The sequence below is a fragment of the Zonotrichia albicollis genome, chromosome 3 (genome assembly GCF_047830755.1).
Source record: "Zonotrichia albicollis isolate bZonAlb1 chromosome 3, bZonAlb1.hap1, whole genome shotgun sequence".
NCBI classification, from domain to species: domain Eukaryota; kingdom Metazoa; phylum Chordata; class Aves; order Passeriformes; family Passerellidae; genus Zonotrichia; species Zonotrichia albicollis.
The window spans coordinates 36,078,541-36,100,130 of NC_133821.1; the positions used below are offsets into that span (position 1 = coordinate 36,078,541).

A 21,590-nucleotide genomic window follows, 5' to 3' on the forward strand; every position below is an offset into this window, starting at 1 on the left:
TGATTTTTAGATACTCTTCAAGCTTTTTTAGCCAGGACAAGCATAATGAGGGCTAAAAGAGAATGTTTAAAACCTGTGATGTGTGTTTGAGAGTGAAATGCAGATACCAGCAGCAGCCTCTCCTGAGGAGGTCCCCACCAAGCCTGGCAGGCACACTGTGGGCACTGACATCCCTAAATTGTTCTGAACTTTAACCTCTGCTTCCAGCACTTGCAGTGTTTACCCTTACTGTGCTGTGTTTTACAGGCAAAATAAAAAAGGCCAGCTGGGGCTGTTGTGCTTCTTTGTAGGGCTGCAGAGGGTTACAAACAACCCCAATACTCAATACTCTGGCCTTGCTGGGGAGACCCATCTCTGTGGTGACAAGGTGTGTCAGTGTGAACCAGACAGAAAGCTATCAGATGTGGGAAGCCACTGGATAATGGACTGTTTTCTCTCCCTTTTAAAGCTCATATTTTTGTGACAGAAGTCCAGCTTTGGTGTGGTCACTGCTTCAAAGTGTTTTCTGTAGGCAGTTTTAATAAGTAATATTTTATAATGTGAACTGCAAGCTCTTTAATGAGTGTGAGCTGGTGAGCAAGTTTGGTGCTGAAATGTGTAACAGTGACAATCTTACCCTGGCGTGGAGCCACCAGGAACAAATCCTGGACAGGTTTTGCTGAGTCTTAGTTACCTTCCAAGGGGCAGTAGCCAGAAGAAGGTTCGTTTTTATGGGTTTATATGAAAAATCTGTTTTTATCATCCATCAAGTTTGAGAGTCTCACACCTTTCTTTTATTTTTTAATTTTTTTTTTTGAAGGCTCACAAGGTCCCTGCTCCAGGCTAGAGCAGCCAGTGGAAGCACCAACACCAGTATCACAAAGGTAAGCCCTGTAATGGTGGCCAAAGTCTCCTCATTAGCACAGGGGAAATCCAGAGGACACCGGGACCTCTTCTTCCTGGAGCCAAGAGGAAACTTCCATCCACAACATCTGAAATATTTCTGACATGCAACCCAAACATAATAGAGGTGTGAAGACCAGAATGGGAAACACCTACCACAGCTCTGACAGCCAAAGCAAACAGAAAACAGCTGAGTAGTTATGGCTTCAAAACAGCCTGTTCCTCAGTCCTTTTTCTGTTTCACTGGCATCCTCACAGACACTGGCCCACATACTTAGAAAACCCCAAATGGATTTTAAAATTAGGGAAAGAAGAAAAAACAAAAAATTCTGTGGGTCAGAGATGACTTCCTGGCCCTAGATTCTCTACTACCTTAACATGTTTTGTTTTTCTTGTTGCTTTTCTCCATGTTTGTTTGATTTGGGAGGGGGAGGGGTTTTTTTGTTTCAACCTTTCCTGTTCTTTTCTTTCTTCAACTTTACAAAGTACCAAAAAAAAAAAATCAGATTATCAATTTTGGTCTTCTCTTATTTTATAAACCACTGAGAGAAGCTGTAAAATTAAATATTTTTTTTTTGTCTTCCTAATTTAATGCTAAAAGAGAAAATATCCAGAATTAATGTGGGCAATAATATGATTTTTTCCAGCAGTCACATAATCATCAGGGAGACTATTACTGATGGTTGATTAAATAGCTCAAATTTACTGTGATTTTTATGAGACAATCTAGACAACAAATGGATTCTGTCTTTACTTCTGTGTCAACATTTCTTTCAGTAACCTCTTTGCTACATTTACATCTTGAAAAAAAAAAGAAAGAAGTTGAAGTTGTTACATTAATCAAGAACAGTAGAGAGATAAAGCTTTTGAATTTGTCTACTCTCTTGAATAAGAAACTGCAGAGTGGTCAGCTGGGCAACCAGGTGCACATCTCCCAAAATCTCCCCATGTGCTCATTGTTGCCAGGAATTGAATGCATTAAGGAGGGAAAAGTGGTCACTCCCAGAAGTGCTGGCAGTGCAAACAAACACCCAGACCCTGTCTGCTCTCCCCACCTGCCCACATCTGCAGACCTGTGCAGGGACAGACCTGGCTGCTCAGGTTTTGTCAGAGACCCTGCTACAGGGAAGCCACTTTGCCTAAAAATGACTTTTCAAATAATTCAGGTACCTCACTTTTGGCATTATCTATTTAACTGCAGGTTCAAAGGTTGCTGAGCACAGAAGTTTCTGAAAATAAGTCAACATATTTATCTCATTACATTTATTTAACCAAGAAAAGCACCCAGGAGGAAATATAGAAAGGAGGTTTGAAAATATGAAGTTTTCTTCTACTTGATTTTGCTTGGCTAAATTTAATAGAATCATGCAGATTCCCCTAACTTTGAACTCCATGTGGAGCTGTAAAAATCATGCTTTGCTTTAAGCTCCCTGGTCTCAGCCACAACCCTTTCTGGTGCATACTGGCATCTCAAACCAGCAGGTACTGAGTACTATGGGGCTGATCCAGAGAAGCATGCCTGTAAAAGTTTGATTTCAGGTCTTGTTGAGGACCAATTCCTGAAAACACAAAGCTGATCACACATTCAGCTGCTTTATTGGATCCAGAGCAGGGCACAAGGGCTCGGAGATGGCTGTGTCCGTGCTGTGGTGACAAACATCTGCACCTGGTGATGGGGCTGGCTTCCCTCCAGGCTCCACGCTGCACTTGGCTATTTTAGGACAGCTTAGATACCAGAGCTGGGCAGAGAGGGATGGTTTATTATGTGAAAAAAGGTCAGAAGTTTGCCTGCTTGCTCAAACCAGCCAAATCTGGTTTTAATCTATGAAAACACACCAAAACACTCTCTTTGAGAAAAAGGTATGTTGTGTTTTCCTGACCACCGTTTTCCCTGGTGGCAAGTTTCTCATTCAAAATTATATCCACAGCTTTGTTTATGGGACTTTATAGAAGGCTTTGTACGGGTTAGAGAGGGGAGGGAATACTCCTATATACAGAAACACAGAACCCATTAAAGCACACGAGGCTCTGCTGGTTCCCCTCCCCAGCTGCTACAAAGTTTATTTGCAGGCCGCAGCCTGGAAAAGGGGCCGTGGCCCATCTGCAGCACATATGTGGGAATTAATTTCCAGCATAGCCACAGGAGTGTGGGTCAGGCCGAGCCTGCCCTAACCCGTGTCGGATCCCCCTCCACGCTGCCTTAATTGGAGCCAGCGCCGGCACCCAGTCCCGGGACGGGCGGGTCAGGCCTCGGCCGGTGGAAACGCTGCCCGTCCGAGCCCGCCGGCATTCCCGGGGCTCAGCAGCACCGGGAGCCCTGTGTGGGCCCCCGAAAGGGCAGAGTGTCAGCCCGGAGCAAGCCGGCAGCACGCCGGAGCCTGGGCATCAGAGAGGGCGAGGATGGGCCCAGCTGAGCCTCTGCCCTCCCCGGCCTCAGCGCTGCTCGCCATCGAGGGGTGCTGGGAGCAAGAGTCCTGGGCTGAAATATCAAAACCTCGTGCTAAACTCAGGCAGGGAAAGGAGCTGGGGTTGCTTAAATTAGCTTTCGTTCCCATCTCGTCTTCTGCACAAGAGGAACAAGTTAGTTCCTTTGTATACTTTAGGCCCAGCTGGTAGATGTTGGGAAGATGGAAGATGATGTATTGGAGTGGGAAGTGCAAAGACATCATCTCTTTTAACCTTCTGGTAAAGGGACAATTGTAAGATAGTAAGAAAAAGGAGAGATGACTGTAACTGCAATCAAAAGCTCATCCTGAGAAGAAAAGACCTAAGATTTAGGGGACTCTTAACTCATTTGAGGATATAGGAATAAGCATTAAAAAAGCACTAATTTGAGGATATAGGAATAAGTATTTGAGGATATAGGAATAAGCATTTAAAAAGCACTAATTTGAGGATATAGGAATAAGCATTTGAGGATATTTTTGAGGATATAGGAATAAGCATTAAAAAAACCAGTAATTCCATGGCTTAAGTGAATGAAACTAACGAAGGACACCCTTTTCAAACAAATGATTGTGTAGGAAGTACGTGCAGGTCAAATGTCAGCAGGCAACCTCACTCTACCCTAAATGTTTTTAGATATTTTAACTGTTTTTAAATATCCATTTCCATGTGCATCTGTCTGTTATTCAGCTGAGTATCTGGCCCCCAGGGCCATCTCTGCCCAAAAGCTGAAGTCACATTTAAAGTAGGCAGGGACCTTTGAATAAAAAAATAACAAAGTCACATGCTGAGTAAGAGGTGTGACGGTGACACTGACTTTAAGCTTCACATTTGTTTTATTAACACTAAGTTCCTTAGGGCCTCCTTTTTTTTTTTTTTTTTTTTTTTTAATAAATGTGGGGGGGTTTTTGTGTTTTTTTTTTTTTTTTTTTATATCAGTTAATTTTCTCTCAGTAATTTTGACCAATAATTTCTTTTGGTAAAATTCAGAGTATCTAGAAGCACTAAATTTGGCAAAAGTGATTTGCTTTCCTTAAATCCATGCAGAGATACTGAGGTCCAGTTCATGGCTATGGGAACTGCTGCTGTGGCCTCACATACCACAGCATTTTACTGGGAGGGATAAGCCCCTCTCCCACTGCTGTCTCAGTGTTGGTACCCTAAAGAGACCTCCACAGGCACCCATTTAAAACTCCCAGATGTGGACACTGGGATGTGGTGGCTGCTGGGGACATCAGTTCTGTTTCAGGCTGCTGCAGGGAGGAGCAGGGCTTGCCAAGGTGCCAAAAGGACTTGCTGGGAGCTCCCCTCCCTCCAGCTCAGTGTTTTCCTTACCACTCTCAGCTCCTCAGTTCTGCCTCACCAGTTTTCCTCCTCCTTAAAAGAGAAGAACTAAGTATTTATTTAGGATGTGTATTTTTCCAAAATAGATGAAAGGGGAATGGTTTACCTTGGAGTCTGGGAGTTTGGCCTGTAAATAACCATCTGTAATACCTGTCCCCTTTGCTGTAATAAACCAAGGTTTAGTCCTCTGGTCTTCAGAGAGAAAACCCTTATTCACTCTGCTATTAGCCACTACCTAATTTATTTCTTTTCCATGGCTATTGGTATTGAATCAAAGTTTGTTTCTGAGAGGAAAGATGGTTTTAGTATAGGCTGTAATCATGTATTTTACCTTGTGCCACTGACACAAACATTTATTTGCTCAAGGATCACCAGAGAAGTGGTTGAAAAGCACCTAAAGATTTTATTTGGAATTTGATTCACGTTGATGTTCAAGAATTCATCCTTTTATCAGAAGAAGGAAAGCCTTAAAATACTGATTTGAAAATAACACAGGCAAAAGCTTTCTTGTGGTACTTACAAAAAATTTTGGTCAGAGCAAAAATTCCAGGGAAGCTGACTTCCCCTTGTAATTGTAACACTTCTCTGCTAAATTTGGTAACTAAAAGCAAAAGAAACAATTTTTAAAGTTTTTCATTCAAAATGATCCAAAGCTAAGCAATTTGACTTTCTATTCACTATAGAGGAAAGTGCTATTAAGGTCTGCAGTTCACCTCAACCATAACTTGTGTGACAGCTGCAAGTTTGTTTCTAGGATTCCACCTCAAGTAAATACTTGCTCTTTGTATGAATTTTTTGTAGAGATGATGGAGTCAAAATGACTGCTTTGGTTGGAGCTGCATTTTTCTCTGAAGTCTGTAGAAGCTTGTTACCATGTTAAATGCCCAGCTTTCATTAAATCCACACCTGAAGGGTAAGTAAATGAATCCTGAATTTCATATTTGAAGGTATGTGTGCTTTTCATGGATTTATGCCAGCTAGATTTTAGATTTAAAGAAACATTGTCATAACTTTTACCACACTGTGGCTAGGCCAAACCTCAAAGATCTTGTTCCTAGGGCCACTGCCCTTTGAAGTGGCACCACTGACAGTTTTAGCTACTGTAGGTATTTATGAGGTACAAAATTATAAAGTAAACAGGCATAAAATGTTATTTTAACAGCATACAAGCACCACCAAGTTGATTATATTCTTGTGTTCCGTGCATTGGTTTACTCAATTTTATTTTTGTTTTCTCTTATCTCTTTTTTCCTTTTCTCTTCTTTTTTTCCCATATGAACCTGTCCTGAAGAAACATAGAAGGAATATTTTCCAACTGCAGTAGGAAATCTCTAAAAGCTCACATGTATATGTTTACTATGAATTGAACTCACAGCTCTGAAGCAGTACTGTGTGTTTAGTCTGTTTACTCCCCAAAGTAGTTGTAGAATTATATGTACATTTTCCACATTGTTTTCAGTGTGCTGCTTTGTTTGATGGTGGTTTATTAATGATACTTGTGATTTATTACTGTCACTTTATTAGATTATTTGCAAATGGGTGACAAAGCACTATGTGGATCATGCCTTGTTAGTCATAAAAGCACTCAAGAAGCCATGAAAATCAGTTAAGCTTGAACCTATTGAATGAAAGAGCATAGTGCTCTCTATTGATCAGTAGCCTTTAGATATGTAATGAATAGTAGTACTTTTGTAGCACTGTCAGATAGTGTTTTCCTTTGCATCTGATAAATTACAGTCTTTTCTACTAGTGCTTTGAGATTTGGCATAAAACATTCTTGTACTAGTATTTCTTTCAGCTCTAGACTTGGGTGATCTTTCATGACCAAGGCAGATGAATGTTATAAGAAAAACTGATATTTGCTCTCCCAACACAGTTTTGACCATTGAGTTAACACTGATTGGACTTTCATATGTGGCAGGAGATTGAGGGCTCGATTGCAAATGGTTTGTAGAATATTTTCATAGCCTATGTGCATGATACATGCAATCTCTCTCATAGGAATACACATATGCACATTTGGATTTTCACTAATTTCTTTGTAAATACAGATTTATTTCTGAATTACTTGATTTTTATTTTATTATTTGATTTCCTCCTTTCTTTGCAGCTTGTACAGTCCTTTACATAAAACCAGAGTTGGGTTGTAGGTAAAATGTTACTTTTCAATTGGATGAAGTTATTGGCAGAGTTTTTGGTGCAGCAGGCCCCAGGTTTTACATCTGCGTCATTCTCTGAAGAATATCCCTATTAATACTAAAATCAGATGCTTTGGAGGTGGTCACTAGGATATTCCTCTGGATTAGAGTCACTTTCTCCTTCCAACCACTCCTCTCCCTTGTAAGAAAAAATAATCAGAAGAATGAGCCCAGTAGCCTATTTTGTTAACAGAACTAGGGACAGTAAATTTTCAGCAGCCTTTTTCTTTTTCTTTTTTTTGTTTTTTTGTTTTCTAATGCTCCTTCAGCTTCCTTCAGTGTTTGCTCAGGTTACTGGTGTTTGAATTAATTCATCTCAAATGAGCCTGATTTAGTAGCCAAAATCTGTGGGGACTGATTGGCAGCACAAAACAACAGTGAAGTGACAGTAGTTTGAACTTCAGCAGTGCCCTGGTGTGTAAAATAAGGAAAAGTTCCACTGAACTCAATATATGATTTCTTAGCTGTGTTTGCAGCTACAGGCATTGCAAAATGCCTGTCACACTTCCATCTAACACTGAAAGGAGAAGCAGCGTTTGGTAAATTATTTGTCCTGGTGTTTTTCACCTGTCGTGCACAAAAGGATTCAGTTCTCTACTCCTCCTAAAGACAACAGCTGTGAAGGCTGAGAACTGAATTTAAAAAATACAAATATCAGTAGAAATACAGTAAGCACAGTTTTCTCTCACTGGAAAGGTTTGAGTACCAGGAAAAGGAACCTTTTATGGGTTTTTACTTGTTACTATTTTTCAGTCTCTCTGGAACATCTGTTTTATGACTGACTGGAGACTCCTGTTGTAACAGTTCTCTTCCAGCCAAACACCTCAGTGGGTTAACCAGCAGTGACAATTTTTGCACACAAATAAAAACTGTTTGCTAAGGGGTTGAACTGTGTCCTGTCTGTTGGTTTAGCCACTGAATTCAGGATAGAATGCCTTCAGTTGATATTTTGACCCTTTAAGTCATTTCAGTTACTTCTGAACAAATGAATATAATCAATTCTTATATTAAGTTGATTCAAAAGCTCTCTTGGCAACACTGTAACACAGTGACCACCTAAACAGTAATGAAAACACAGCTAAAGAGGCTCAAAGCTTAGTAACATCTGCAGTACATTAAGAAAGGTTTCAGAGCTCTAACAGATGACCCAAGTGCCAGCATCCTTGCAGAATGTCTTTTACTGCAGCCTGGTTTTGCTCTGGTCTTTCTCAGAGCTGGCTTAAAGGGCAAGTAGTCTCTAAAGACCACATTAATTGACCTAACAGAATAGATTAAGGAGGGGGGAAGTGATTACCATCTCAAATCACTAATTTCTATGTAAATTTTTACATTAAATGAATCTAGATCAATGACTAACTCATTTAATAAATGTTTCTTACTCTTAGAAGGCAACCATAATTAAGTTATAAAATTTCAGAAGTCTGGCTCAAAATTTCAAGTTACAAAATATTTTGAGATGAAAGCAAATAATTTCTTGTGACTATGTAGTATAGTTCTGATAAAGAAGCTCTCCCTGGCTGCTGTCATAAAAAAAGCAGTCACTGCACTTTAAATATCATCTCATCATTTAAATCTTTAACAATAATTTCATTTTCTGTGGACAATACTGAAATATTGTCAATACCTATATGAGTCAAATAATGATACCCCCACCCAATCATGTTTTGATGAAAAAGGTCATAGTATGACTTGCCATAGAAACCAGGTAAACTGGGTTGAAAGACAGTTTGTTCAGGAAAGCTTTCCATTTATTTGCTTGCAGCTTTAAAGGTGTCTGCAATCATATATCCTCACCTACTCAGAAGAACTTCATCTCTGTGACAATTTCAGAGAAACCATGTGTGTGCAGTCCCTCTCACTTATATTCACATCCCATTTGGGATATATTGGGATATATTCACATCCCATTTGAAGAGTCAGTCCATCCATGCTGCCTAGAGACAGTGAGGGGCAATAGCAAGCAGTGATATTATTCTGTTCCTATTGAGTAAAATCCTACTCTGTGGCTTGTCCTACAGGAAATAACACCAAAAAAAAAAGGCAAATGAAATCCAAAAAAGAAAGAATTTTCCCTTTCTTTTCTTTTATTAAATTGTGCCTTTTTATTTCCTTACTTGGTTTCCACACCCCAAGTTCCAAATTTTTACCTAGTGTTGTGTCTCTCGTTACCTGCTTTGTGTGACTTAGAAGTTGCAGTAAAATTGAAACTCAGAAGTCTTCTTAAATGTGGGAAAGGGCTGCCACTATTGGCAGTGTGACAAGACCCAGCACATTGCTGGGACTTTAATAACAATAAATAGCAGCAAGATTGACAAGGGAGATGCCTGACTTGAGCACAGCTCTGTGGCCTGTGCAGCATGAACAGTAAAAGCTTCTAATGTAGCACTTTGAGTAGTTGTTAGGAGATCAGTAACAGTACAGGAAATTTCCTTTATGGTTTCTCTCACTGAAAAAGTGCATTTACAGACACATATCTTAAAAAAAAAGATTTATTACTCAACATAACCTGATCTGGCACAAAAGAAGTATTTTCTAGTAATGCACTAAATTATAGAGGTAGCAAGCAGTGTGTTTGATGTGTACTGAATTGCTATTCTTAAAGTAAAATACAAGAAAAATTGGGATAGTACTTCCTGAGAACCAGAAAGATGCACTTCATATTTTATATCTTGTATATTTTCTTAGATCTTGATCTGGGGACAAATTAAGCGTCTGACAGTGTTACCCTGGGGTTGGTCAGAGCAGGACTCTCCTAAACTGCTCTGTCCTTCTGTCTTCCTTACTCTTCATGATTCGTGCAAGCTGCTTTTTATTCAGGGGTTTTTCTCATACACCAGCTATGGGGAAGCACTACCATCTCTAATGATGGCTTTGCTGACATTATTTTTATTATTATTACTTGCTTGCAGTAATGTTGTAAGGTGGAAGTAGATTCTTGATCCACTCCGCCTCCACTTCTCCAGGACTAGTCTAAAGAGGAGACTTTTATTGTTGCAGTGAAAATCTCTCAGTACCAACTCCATTTGGTTAAGAAAAGAGGGCAAAACATGAATAGGGTTGATTTCCTTAAGCACAGATCACAAAAACAAAGAAAGCTTACCAATATTCAAGTAGATAACAAACCCACCTTTGTGAAATGATATTTTCTTTGTATAGCAATGAGAAATCATTCCATCCATAAAACATTTACAAGAGATATGAAACTGTAAAAGATCTCTTGAATCTTTGAATCCAGACCTCACTATTATGTTATTCCATGAGTAAAAAAATATTATAATAATGCAATTTATGTATATTCTACATGAACCCATGAAGTTTCATCTTAAGATTAGGGTTACTCTTCTTGTGGTCTGTTTCAGTATTCCACTTTACTGAAGATTAGATAGAATCCTATCCCTTAATTTTTGTCCCACTGAACATTTTTATAATATTTTTTGTGGTTTTCACATAAACACAGAAAAAGGACCCCTCCTCCCCCAAATACAATGCAGCCATGACACAAAGTAACAATTATGTCCATTAGAAAAAACATTTGTGTTGTTGACATTGGAGAGGAGAGTTCAATCTTCAGACATCCACAGCCGTATTTTGGATAAAAACATTTTTATTAAAAGGAAAACTAGGGTTGAGTTTGTTTTGATTATTTTTGATTTTCTTTCCCAAACAGAAAATTCCAAAAAGGAGGCCAAATGAGTGCTATAAATTATTTTATATGATGACTGTAGGTTGTATATTACAAAACAACTAAACCAAACAAACCAGAAAGCTCTGGTATTAAGCAAATGAAAAAACCATTCCAGATGGAAAAGAGCTCAAAAATCAGAGCTGCCCAGAGTCCAGAATGCTCTGTCAAAATTAGGTTATATTAGAGTAGTCTTGAAAAGGAGGTTTGGAAAAGAGGCAGAGTTGCAACAGGAGTTAAACTGTGTTTGACAGGCTAAATGGAATGCATTTCCTAGCTCCAAATGGCTGCACAGTACTCCTGTAATGGGTGTTTTGTTCAAAGCATAATGAGAAGAGAAGAGGGAAAATTATTTCATTTATCCAGACTATAATCAATCATTTCCAGGAAAAGAAGTCTTTCATTATTTTCCAACACCAATAGGAGTTGTTAAGTATATCACTTAGATGTACAAATTGCTTTATGAAAGAAAAAAAAGTTATTAAAGAAACAAGATGCACAAAATTAATCTATAAATTTTATAACTATTTATAGTCATCTTGCCGTCTTTGTGACTCAATACCTGCCTTTTTTCTTTATTATCTCCAAAGTGCCCGTAGTCATAAAAGCATGAAAGCAATAGAAAAGGTAGAAAAGACTGAAGAAAAGGAATTTTTTCATCTGGTAACAGGTCCAGCCCCAAAGCCATAAAGACTTTTCCTGAAACTTTTAGGACTGCAAAAGTGTACTGAATTTTGCTGAATAACTTATTTCTGATGGAAGTTCCCTAATAGTACTGTTGGTTTCTGGGCAATGATAGAAATGATTACATAACGTGATGGTAGGAAAATGATCAGAAAATATTCTGCACAGCTATAATATCTAAGAATTTCTCAGTGCTTTAATTTGTATTGTCTTATCTGGTCATGAGAATAATATCACTCCCAAATTTAAAGAGCATGAGAGCTGCATCACAGGAAAGTCAGTCTTGTTCTCATTGAATTCAACACTGTAATGCCTGGAGACCACCTTTGGTACATAGAGTGGAAGACCAAACCCACAACAGTAAGGATTTGATTTTGCTTGCCAATGTGAACTTCATTCAAAAACAAAAAAAAAAATAGTTAGAGAAATTATCCTTTATTCTCTAATTGTGCTGCAATGCTCTGAAAGCCTCTTTAATCAGGAAGTACAAGAATAGATTCAGTGTTTCTATCTTTCCTAGAACCTCTGGAGTCTTGGACAGAGGAAAAACCAGATGAGCCCAAACCAATCTCCCTAAGTGAAAAAAGAAAAAAATGAAAAATTCCATGAACCAAGCAAAGCCAGGAAGTTAGATGTTGCACTAATTATTAGCTTCCAGAAGTCATTTGACATCCAGGAATTTCCTACAGGCAATATTGTTCCTAAATGCAAAGCTCTGTTGCTTTGCAGGCTCTCTGCAAGGGCCCTTGCACAGGTAAATTCCTTATGGAAGCAGCAATGGATGGATGGAGTCTCAGCTGTGCCCTTGAGCATGCCTATACAGAGCTCTCCAGCTCTGCAGATGTCAGCAAAGTCGTCTCTTGTGACACTGCTCTACCTTCAGTGCCAAATCAATCTGTTATCTAGGAAAAACCTGGATTCTTTAAAATAGTGAGTCAGTTCAGAAGCAGGCAGCTCTAAAGTGTAGGTTTAGGTATTATGTAGCTGCGTGTCAGTTTTATGGACATAATCCCTCAGTTTTAACTGAGCTTTTTAATTTCACCTAAAAAAGAAGCCAGCTGAATTCTTCCAACCCCTTTTAATTCCCATCTCTGTGTGCAGTTTCACTTAGTGTTTCTTATAACAAAAGGCTTTTAAAGTTGATAAATGGCTGCAGAGATTTTGCTTTACTTTGTTGCTTTTCTATTTATTTAACCAAGAGCAGTTCTTTTAGTCCTGACCTCAGCCTTGTCAAATAGACTGTGTTTGTCAAACTGCTCATGCTCCCATTAACTCCTAGCTGTTTCAGTTGTCAAATTTGATGAATGGCTCAAATGCTGTGAGCATCATTAAAAGCAGGGATACTGAGGAAAGTATTATGCTATACTGAGTCCAAATACACGCCATAAATAGGAAAATTCCAAGCAAAGAAAATCTTTTATTGCATAAAGGAAATTGCAAGTGGTTTAAACTAATCTCTTTTAATGCCATCTTTCATATGTGCAGGAGACAAGAAAAAGCCGCTCAGGTTTCATGGTTGGTATTATCTCTTCATAGTTAAAGAACATTAGTAGCTTTATAACCTTATTTATACAGAGTTCATGGCAGTGTTTGGGTCTGCTTGGGGGAACAGGCCTGCTCAGTGGGAATAAAAGCGCCAGAGCTATTCCCACAGTGCTCTGTGGGTGCGGAGGGTCTGTCCCTTCCCAAAACAGAGCCTGCTGTTCCTGGAACTCTGGCTTTCCCCGAGTGAAATCGCAGAGCGCAGCGGCTGCGGTTTGCACCGCAGGACTGGCCGGGCACGGCACAGCTCTGGCCCGTCTGCGCCCAGGGCAGGGAGCGCCCGATCCCGGCTGTGCCCGGGCAGGGAGAGCCGGATCCCGACTGTGCCCGGGCAGGGAGCATAGCCCAGCTCTGTCCCGGGAGCTGCCCGGGCAGGCAGCACAGGTCCCGACCCGGCCGGAGCGCGGCTCCGGTGCAGCTCCAGGAGCCTCGGAGCCGATCCCGGCTGGGACGCCGTTTCTGCTCCAGGAGCCTCGGAGCTGATCCCGGCCGCGGCTCCGTCTGCCCTTTGCCGTACTTACAGCACAGCGAGGCTCAGCGTTAGTGCTGGGAAGTTGGGCAATGGCTTCAGCACAAAGAAAAACTGTTGTTTTTGTGGGGGTTGCGGTGTTGTTCTAGATTCTGGGCTATTTTTAACTGTTGAAGTCCACCTAAAGGCCAAAGAACTGCTCTTTGAATTTATTTTTCTTCTTTTCTTGCATTCTTGAAGCAGATAAAATTCTTCAGATGAGTATTTATATAGAGATACATATATATTTAGATATGAAAGTTATACACTTCTAGACTGGTGACACTCATCTGCTTGTTAAGGTCAAGACAGAGTTACTGGGGTATTTTTAAAATTATTTTCTTTTTTAAAATTTGTAATCTAAGTGCATATGCATACAGGCTAGTTCTAATATTCCTGAGTGTTACTCATATGGAATTTTCATCATGAAGAAGTACACTGCTGCAGTAGATTTTTCCTGGGCAGTGGTACAAGCCATTACAATAAGGAGAGCCGGCAAACCATTACAGCAATTCTGAAACAGAATCAGAAGTAGGTCATCAAAGTTTTATTTTCCTAAACTACAGCAGCATCAATTTTTTTTCTTATTATTAGAAGATAGGAATTATTTCTTGATCTTAGGTTTTTAGGAAACACAGGAAGCAAGTATTTCAGTTGTGAAACTGCATCAGCTGCGATTTGCCTTCAGTGAGTGTAACTCTTCCTGGCTGCTTGAATGCAAGCAATGGCAGAAATCCTCTCTCTGCTATTGCAGCTAACTCAAACTTTAGTTTTGATGCAGCATGTTGGCTACTGAACACGAGGCACCGCTACTCTAAATCAAAGATTTGCATTACAGCCACAGCATAAATCCAAAGATGTTGAGGGAAGCACTGACAGTTAATCAGTTCATGTCAGTAATTTTTCCCTTGCCTTGATGCCATCAGTGGTAGAGTGCAGAGCTGAGCTCTGGGCTTCCATGACTGCCAGGGAGGGTGCAAGGGTGGGCAGTGAGAAACCTTCTCCTGCCTGCTGTCTGCACCAGGGATATCCAAACTACCCCATGAACTCAGTGGCTGAGTGATGAGAGCATTTATTATTTCCTCCCAGGTGAAAAGGTGCTGCTTTTTGTTTGGACTAGATTTCTAGGTTTGCCTGTATTCAGATCACAGGAACTGGATGTGGAAAATAAAAACTTAATTATTTCATCCAGACAAGCCATGAAATGGTACCATTGTATATAATCATGAATGTGTGTTACTTACTATGCTAGGGTGTAGCTGCTGTTTGTTGCCTGGTGCCCTAAATATATATTTGGTTTTCTGAATAGTTCTGGGGTTTCTTTAAATCAATGGAGTTCAGAGTTCTTTTGTTATTCACTGGATGGTAATACTATTAGCAAGCAAAATACTTTCATTAGGACAAATGCTTTTTTTAAGCCTCAACTTATTCTTATTTCTGCCTGTAGTAGAAATTAAATATTTATTAGGCAAAACAAAGTAGGAAAGCTGCAATCATTCCCTACTGAGGCTTCCTGCACTTTTAATCATGATTTGTTGGTGTCTCTGGATTTCTGTTACTCTCAGGAGTACTGACTTTATTTGATTAGCCACATTCAAAGTGAGTCTATAGGAACAGGCTCTGTATTTATTATTGCATTCTATTGGACAGAATTATAACCATCAGGATAGCTGCATCTCTGAATTGGATATAAATATGTACATACACACGTGGGTACCAAGTCCCCAGCTCACACATGCTCTCCCACTGAGATCAGTGAGACCAGCATTTATGAGAAAATAGAGTTCTGCAGGTTCAGGTGGTCTCTAATGAAACATGACCTTGACCTGGGAAAGTGGGATTGGAGATGTCAGTATCTACACACTTGTTAAAGCAGTGAAATGAGGAATTTGGCTCATAGTTTGCTGAAAAGGCATCAGCAAGGTTAAAGCAAAACATAAGGAAAACGCTTGTTTGCTGTGCCCCCTTGTTCAGCAAATAAATGATACTGTCAGGAGTTTTGAAGCAGGCACTTCAGCCTGTTCCTGGAAAGCACCGCTGGCGAGAAAAATAATTTTCAGTAGAACTCAAGAACTGCGAGGAAAACCATTGTATAAATCAGTAACTAGTTGGCCCCCAGGCAGCCAAGCTAGAGAGGACTCATTTCCTATGGATTTCTGCCTCTCCTGCCTCACTGTCTGCGTCCCAGCTCTCATCCACCATCAGCCCTGTCCTTGGTGCCTGCAGCACCTGGCAGGGAGCTCTGTGCCCATGGCCAGGGTGGCACTGCTGTGTGTGCAGCCATCAGCTGTCCCCAGCTTGCACAGGACTTGTCACAACCTGACCCACTGAGACCTCTGCCCTTCTGTAAAAGGGAGTTAAAACTGGGGGGAAAGAGCAAGCAGATGACAGGCAAACATTCACATGACACAATTATGTTGAAACCTCGTTTCCCTGAGGAACTGTGTACTTTTTAGTAGTCAGTATTTTTAGAGATTGGATATTTTGCTTATTTTGGAAAACAAGTGGAAAGATGCATAGAAATAGTCACAGAGGTGGCACCATGTTTTCTCTGAGTAAATACCCACAAAGATGTTCCAGGTTATCATATTCCACAACACACATATCCTAACCCTGCTGCTTATGCCCCTTGGATTGAGCTGCACCCCAGACACTGAGGACCTGAGGTGCAGAAGCCCCATATCAAACCAGCCTGCCCCCCTTGTTTGGCAGTGTCCTACATTTATGTCATCTAGATTTGTTAAGGTTTGGAAGAGAATGTGAACTTTAGCAAACGACTCCTACTCAACAGAACAAAAGAACAACACCAATTTTTCCTTCACAGTGATGGTGGTGGTGTCAGTAGGATTGCAGCATGTTAATTTATCCCAGCATTTCTGAGTTGGGGGTTTCTCTTTAATAATTGTCATTGTAATGATGGATTAATTGTAGGACTAACTCAATGCAGCTATGATACCCTCAGTACCCTGCAGCAGAATTGTCAGAGCAAGTACACACTTTTCATTTTCTTTGCTCTGTTTTGTTTGCTTGCTTGTCACTTCAGTTTGCCTCTGAGTGTTTGCCTTGTGCTGTTGCCACTCAGAAAATGCTGAGGCTGGGCAGTAAATAAGGGACGAAGATAGTATCGATTTAGATAACAAGGAGGGTTTGTGTGGGGGCGTTTTAAGAAAGAAACTTTAAAGAGATTTTGCATCACTTGAAATTTTCTAGCTTTTATTAAACAATAAAAAATTATCTATTTTCATTTTTATAGTAATCAATTAGGCTATAAGTTGGGGGGGATTTTTGCTTAGTTTTGAAATTCATAAAGGTGTGACAGAAAGGAATGATTTTCTCTGACATTAAAATATTAAATCATCATCACAATTTGCCTCTGGACTCACAGACAAGAATTAGGCATAATGTAAGAGCCCTAATTTTCTCACAGAATGTGCATCTCCAGTAGTGTGTATGTTGAACAAACTTACCTAATAAGTTACATGGGCAACAAATCCTTGCTGATTGGAGAGAGTTCTTGTTATTTCTCCTTTCATTTTCCCTATCCAATGTATACATCCTACAAAGCTTGAAAGCTTTGGAAAGGACTAGATGTAACTTAATAATTTACTAAAAAATTAGAATGTTTACTTGGACCTAATTTTTTTCTTCCCTTTCTCTTTCTTTTTGTCATTTTTAGATGAAGAAAGGTATTTCTAGCAGTGGCAAAAATATTGGCATTGTCCTCCAGTGCCCAGAAACCATATCACTGCAAATGGTAAATTAAGTTTAGTCATGTGGTATGATCTCCAGCTCCCTGAGTCTCTCACCAAAGTGACTGAGGCTGAAATTCCCTTATGTTATATCTCTCTGTTATAAGCTGTGGTATTGTCTCTTTGCTACAGAAGTTTTGATTTCATTCTCTAACACTACTTCTTCCTTATCTTTTAGGTTTGTTGTCCTTCTAATCGTGAATTTTCAGCCCACCCAACACTTTTCTGAGGTACCTGGTACTTGCATCTTTTGCTTCAGCATCCTAGAAATCCAAGGATCTTCTTTACTTCTATATTATGGGAGTTATTGCATTCAGATAAACTGCAATGCCAAGGAATAATCAGCTGCTTGCAAGAATATTTCAGCTGACATTCCTGTGATTGTGTGTTCTTGTTTTGTTTTACTATTTCTAAATATTCTGTTAGGTTTCAGCTCCTACAAAGTATTTAGAAGCATCCTCCAGACTGGACCATTGTCCATATTTTAAAATGATAGTTTGCATGTGTTGCATGAGATCACTGCTTTTTAGGATGAAGACTCACTGAAGACTTAAGTGAGGCAGAGAACCTGACTAACTCACAAAGCTAAAGGTATCCAAATTGTTATGGTCTAAGTCATAACTGTCCTAAGAAGGAGTTAAGTATAACAAAGAAGTGGGAATTTCCAGGCCTGAGTTCCGCACCAGAGTTCCTAGACTCCAAATCATCATAAATGCTTGTTTTTCCCAAAACACAAACACCCTTCTGACCTCTCTGATTTTCTGACATAAACTAAGAATCTTTTTCATGATAATCAGTCAAGTATCAGTTCCAAAAAGCCATTGCTGTGCATTATAGGCACTTATGCACATTAGAAAACAAAACAAAACAAGCAGTCTACCACTTTCCGGGATTAATGCTATGAAGGATTTTATGGGTGGTCCATAAGTGGACAGAATGTTGCACTAATGTGTGACTGCATGGCAATTAAGCTTAATTAGGGAAGGTTTTGAAAAAGACAAATGAAAGTGAATTATGGGAATGAAAGCAACTGTGCTTTTGGGGACCACACTCTGGCACAGTGGTTCAGCGAAGTGCTGCTAAAAATGTCCCCCTTCTGTCAGGTTCTGACACACATCCAGCACTTTGTCAAACCAAGCCTTTTTCTGGGGAAGGGGGTATCTCAGGAGCACATTCTTCACCCAGTCTCTGCTGAGCTCCCTGGTGTCATGAGGAGACAGCTGTGCTTCCAGAGTGAGAGCAGAAGCAGATGACCCTGAATCCATGGCCATTTGGGTTAGTTCAGCATTGCCTCTTTTCTGCATGGAGTAACAAAGGTAACCATCAATGTGGATTTTCATGTGTGCTCTGGGGACATTTTTTACAATTTTCTGTTTTCAGTGCTTTCTAAGATTTACAGCTGAGCACCCCATATGGAACATCTGATGCTGGTTGAAGTGATTTTCTCCGGTGAGAAGCCCTCAGTAGGCAGACCTGGAGCAGTTTCCAGGCTTCCACAGTGCATGGTTTGAGGGCATTCCATAAAACAAGCTCTTTCAGAGCAGAGGACTTCAGGGTTTCTGTGCTTGCAGTGTTTCAGAGCTAGTTGCCCTTCTTCAAGAAATTTTTAAAGAAAACAAAACTCAAAATGCTGAAATCCTCAATGGAATAGATTTGCTTTTTTCTGCTCTGGACTAAGTGGTTTTTACTGCAGGCACTGTTATAGTATGCTATGTTATATTGGATTTTATTAAATTATGGAAAATAATTAAATAGAAAAGCAGAGGAAAAATGCTACAGAATCTGCAGGCAGATCTTTTTTTAGCTTGAATAGTGTCTGGTGTTGCTTTCCACCAGGACATGGGGATGCTTTTTTTTCCCTAATGAACTTTTTACATCTGAAATGAAATACTGATTCTGTGGACAATTTATTAAGAAAAGCACCAGTTTCATGTGAGGAGTTTTCAGTCCAACAGGGAATTTATATGTGGAAATCATATATGGGTATAGGGAAACACCTCATAAAAAGAATGGCTACATGGTCAGCAGCTGTAATTTATGTTCATTCTCTTTTAATAAAAAAATATGTGTTCAGAATGATCTTTTATATTTTTATTGCAGCTCAGCAAGGTACCCTCAACTGTAGCTATTTAACCTCCTGGCTTTCTTTGGTTTGTTTTTGCAAAAAACAAAGTTAAACCTCATAATTGTGTTTTCAGTTACCAAGCTTATTCATATGTGAAAGGTGTGACAGGGACTCTTTTCTCCACTAAAGAATATTGAAGTAAGTGTTGATAGAAACATCACACATAAAAGAGTGTTAAAATGAAAACAGACAAGAGTATGCTAAATAGAGAAAAGAAGCTGGATCTGGGATTTGATGCCTGACCATGAACAGCTGTGCACTGGTAATCCAGATACATGTCCTAATGCCTAAGCTCTCCAGGTTAGGTGGATATTTACCTGAACTACTCAGATAAAAATTTGCAAATGAGATATGTGTCCATAAATCATAATCTTCTTCAGGTCAAATGTTGTGGAAATCTGTCAGATTAAAAATTATATTCCTAGAAAGGATGCTTCAACAAAACCTCTAGATGGGATCTAATGTTTAGCAAAGTGTTGTATCTGAAGAGAGATCCCCTTAGCTGCAGAACCCCTACCCCTCAGATCCCCTCCTTGCTTCTATCTCTGTGGCTGGAAAGTGAAGACACTTCTAAAGAGTTGCTGGCCTGTGAGGTAATGAGAAATTCCAGGGTCTGCCTTAGGATCTGTGGTGACAACACTTGTGAGGGGAGCTGGCGCAATCTCCTTGGCAGAGTTGTTACCCAGCTCTCCAAAGATTCACTCTGTAGTGGTGGTAATCAGATTTTGGTGGAAGTCTGATGCAGGCTGTGAAGCAGCAGGTGAAAAGCCATTTCTTCACTGAAAGCCTAAACCCAGCATTTATTACTTCCTCTTAGGTCACAGAAACATCACTCATCTTTCAGTTTGACAATACTTTCATCTTCATCTGTCCTACATCTCTTTTGCACATGCTGTAAATGCCCCTCCTCCAGCAGTATTTCTGCTGTGCTCCTGCTGGCACCTTCTGCAGCAGCCAGAGCTCTGGGCATTCCTGGGATAGACTCAGAGGGAATTTTCTGAGTCAAATTAGCAAGGGCAAAGGTCAGTATTGCTCAGTTAATAACAAGAAAAATCCACCTGGATTAGTACTGGCTATTTAATAGGAACCAACAGAGCATCAAGATTTGGCCTTCTATGATTTGGATACTCTCTAAATTATATTTTTATGTCAGAATGCTGCCGTGTTGCTTGTTGGAAGACTAGGGAAAAGCAAATTTTTACAGTTTGAGGAGAGCTGCAACAGCAGCTGGAGCTATTCTGCCTATTCTTTCCCCACATTGCAAAGCTTTAAAGCCAGAGAAAGTGCACTGCCAAAGAAAATACACTAACAAAGCATTTGAATCCATTATTCCCAGTTTTCTAGGAGATATGTTTCAGTCTGTGAGTTCTGTATTTCTGCAAGAAATGTTTAATATTTAGAGGTGAAGGAACTCAGGCTTGCTGGTATTTTCAGATTCCTTTCTAACCTGCTTTTTTTTTTCTCGCCACCTCCTTCCCTTTTTTGTGGCTTTCCAATGTAAGTGGCCGCAGCAAACCCCTGTTCAGGATCCAGGAGGAATCCTTCACTGCCAGCCTCAGGAGAATGTTGGTGACAGCCGCTGAAGCGCCTTGATCACACACTCCCAGCACCCTGCCCTGCCAGCAGCAGGAGGAAAGGCCAGTTTCTGTTAATAAGGTGCAGAGAGTGGCCAAAATATTTGGTGAATTTTCTGGCTCAAAAGGGTAATGAAACTACCTCTGTCTCAGTGTACTGGCACAGGAGAAAACTAAACAACTGGGAAACATGTTTCAGAGGAGAAATACAGAGCACATATTTCTTGGATTTCACACTTCCACTGGAGGCTGAGCTTTGCCTCTTTCTACCTCTTTTCTACTTTTTTTCAGGCTGGCTGAACCCTTTTGCACAAAAAGTGGGAGGGATGGGGGAGGGCAAGCAGGCTTTTCTGCAGATTAGCTTCAGGCAGCTCTTGCCAGACCAAAAGTTACATTGGAAAGCATTTCTTAGTTTATACCAAAACAATTGATTGTTTAATATATAAAGTAAAACCAGAAAGTTATTCCCATAAATTTGGTTTAAAATCTACCTTTCTATTAGCTTTGAGCAAAAGAAACCTCCACACTGCTGGGAGCACAGTGAGATTCTTTGGGCTCTCTTCAAAAAGCTCTTTTTGTCATTCCTCTCTGACCTCCTCCCTGCTAGTCCTGGGATGAAAAGCAAGCCAGAGATCTGCTGAGAAATGGGCCGAGCCACTGCTGACCTTTGCAAATCCAATTTCTTCAAAGCGAGAGCTAATCGACGTGTTCCCACGCTGTGTATTGCTGAAACTTACGATGCAATTCAAGGAATGAATTCACCATGGTGCAATCTCATTTTGAATCCAGTTTTCTTGTTATGTGTCAGAGGGTGAAGGAGGCAGAGTGTGGTACAAGTTACAGAGAGCAGTCACAAC

The 21,590-nt window shown here is 40.1% G+C and overlaps 1 long non-coding RNA gene across 3 annotated transcripts in view; it reads left to right on the plus strand.

The window, feature by feature from the left end:
- The window catches only part of LOC113458757 (uncharacterized), a 296,303-nt gene extending 275,243 nt beyond the window's left edge, over positions 1–21,060 (plus strand). For 2 of the 3 annotated variants that reach the window (XR_012579468.1, XR_012579466.1), the window contains 4 exons: positions 800–863; positions 5,473–5,584; positions 16,962–17,039; positions 17,213–21,060. This is a non-coding gene — a long non-coding RNA (uncharacterized LOC113458757). Of the gene's footprint in view, positions 1–799; positions 864–5,472; positions 5,585–16,961; positions 17,096–17,212 lie in introns of all 3 variants that reach the window. The other variant, XR_012579467.1, reaches the window with a different exon arrangement.
- Positions 21,061–21,590: the final 530 nt, after the last annotated feature.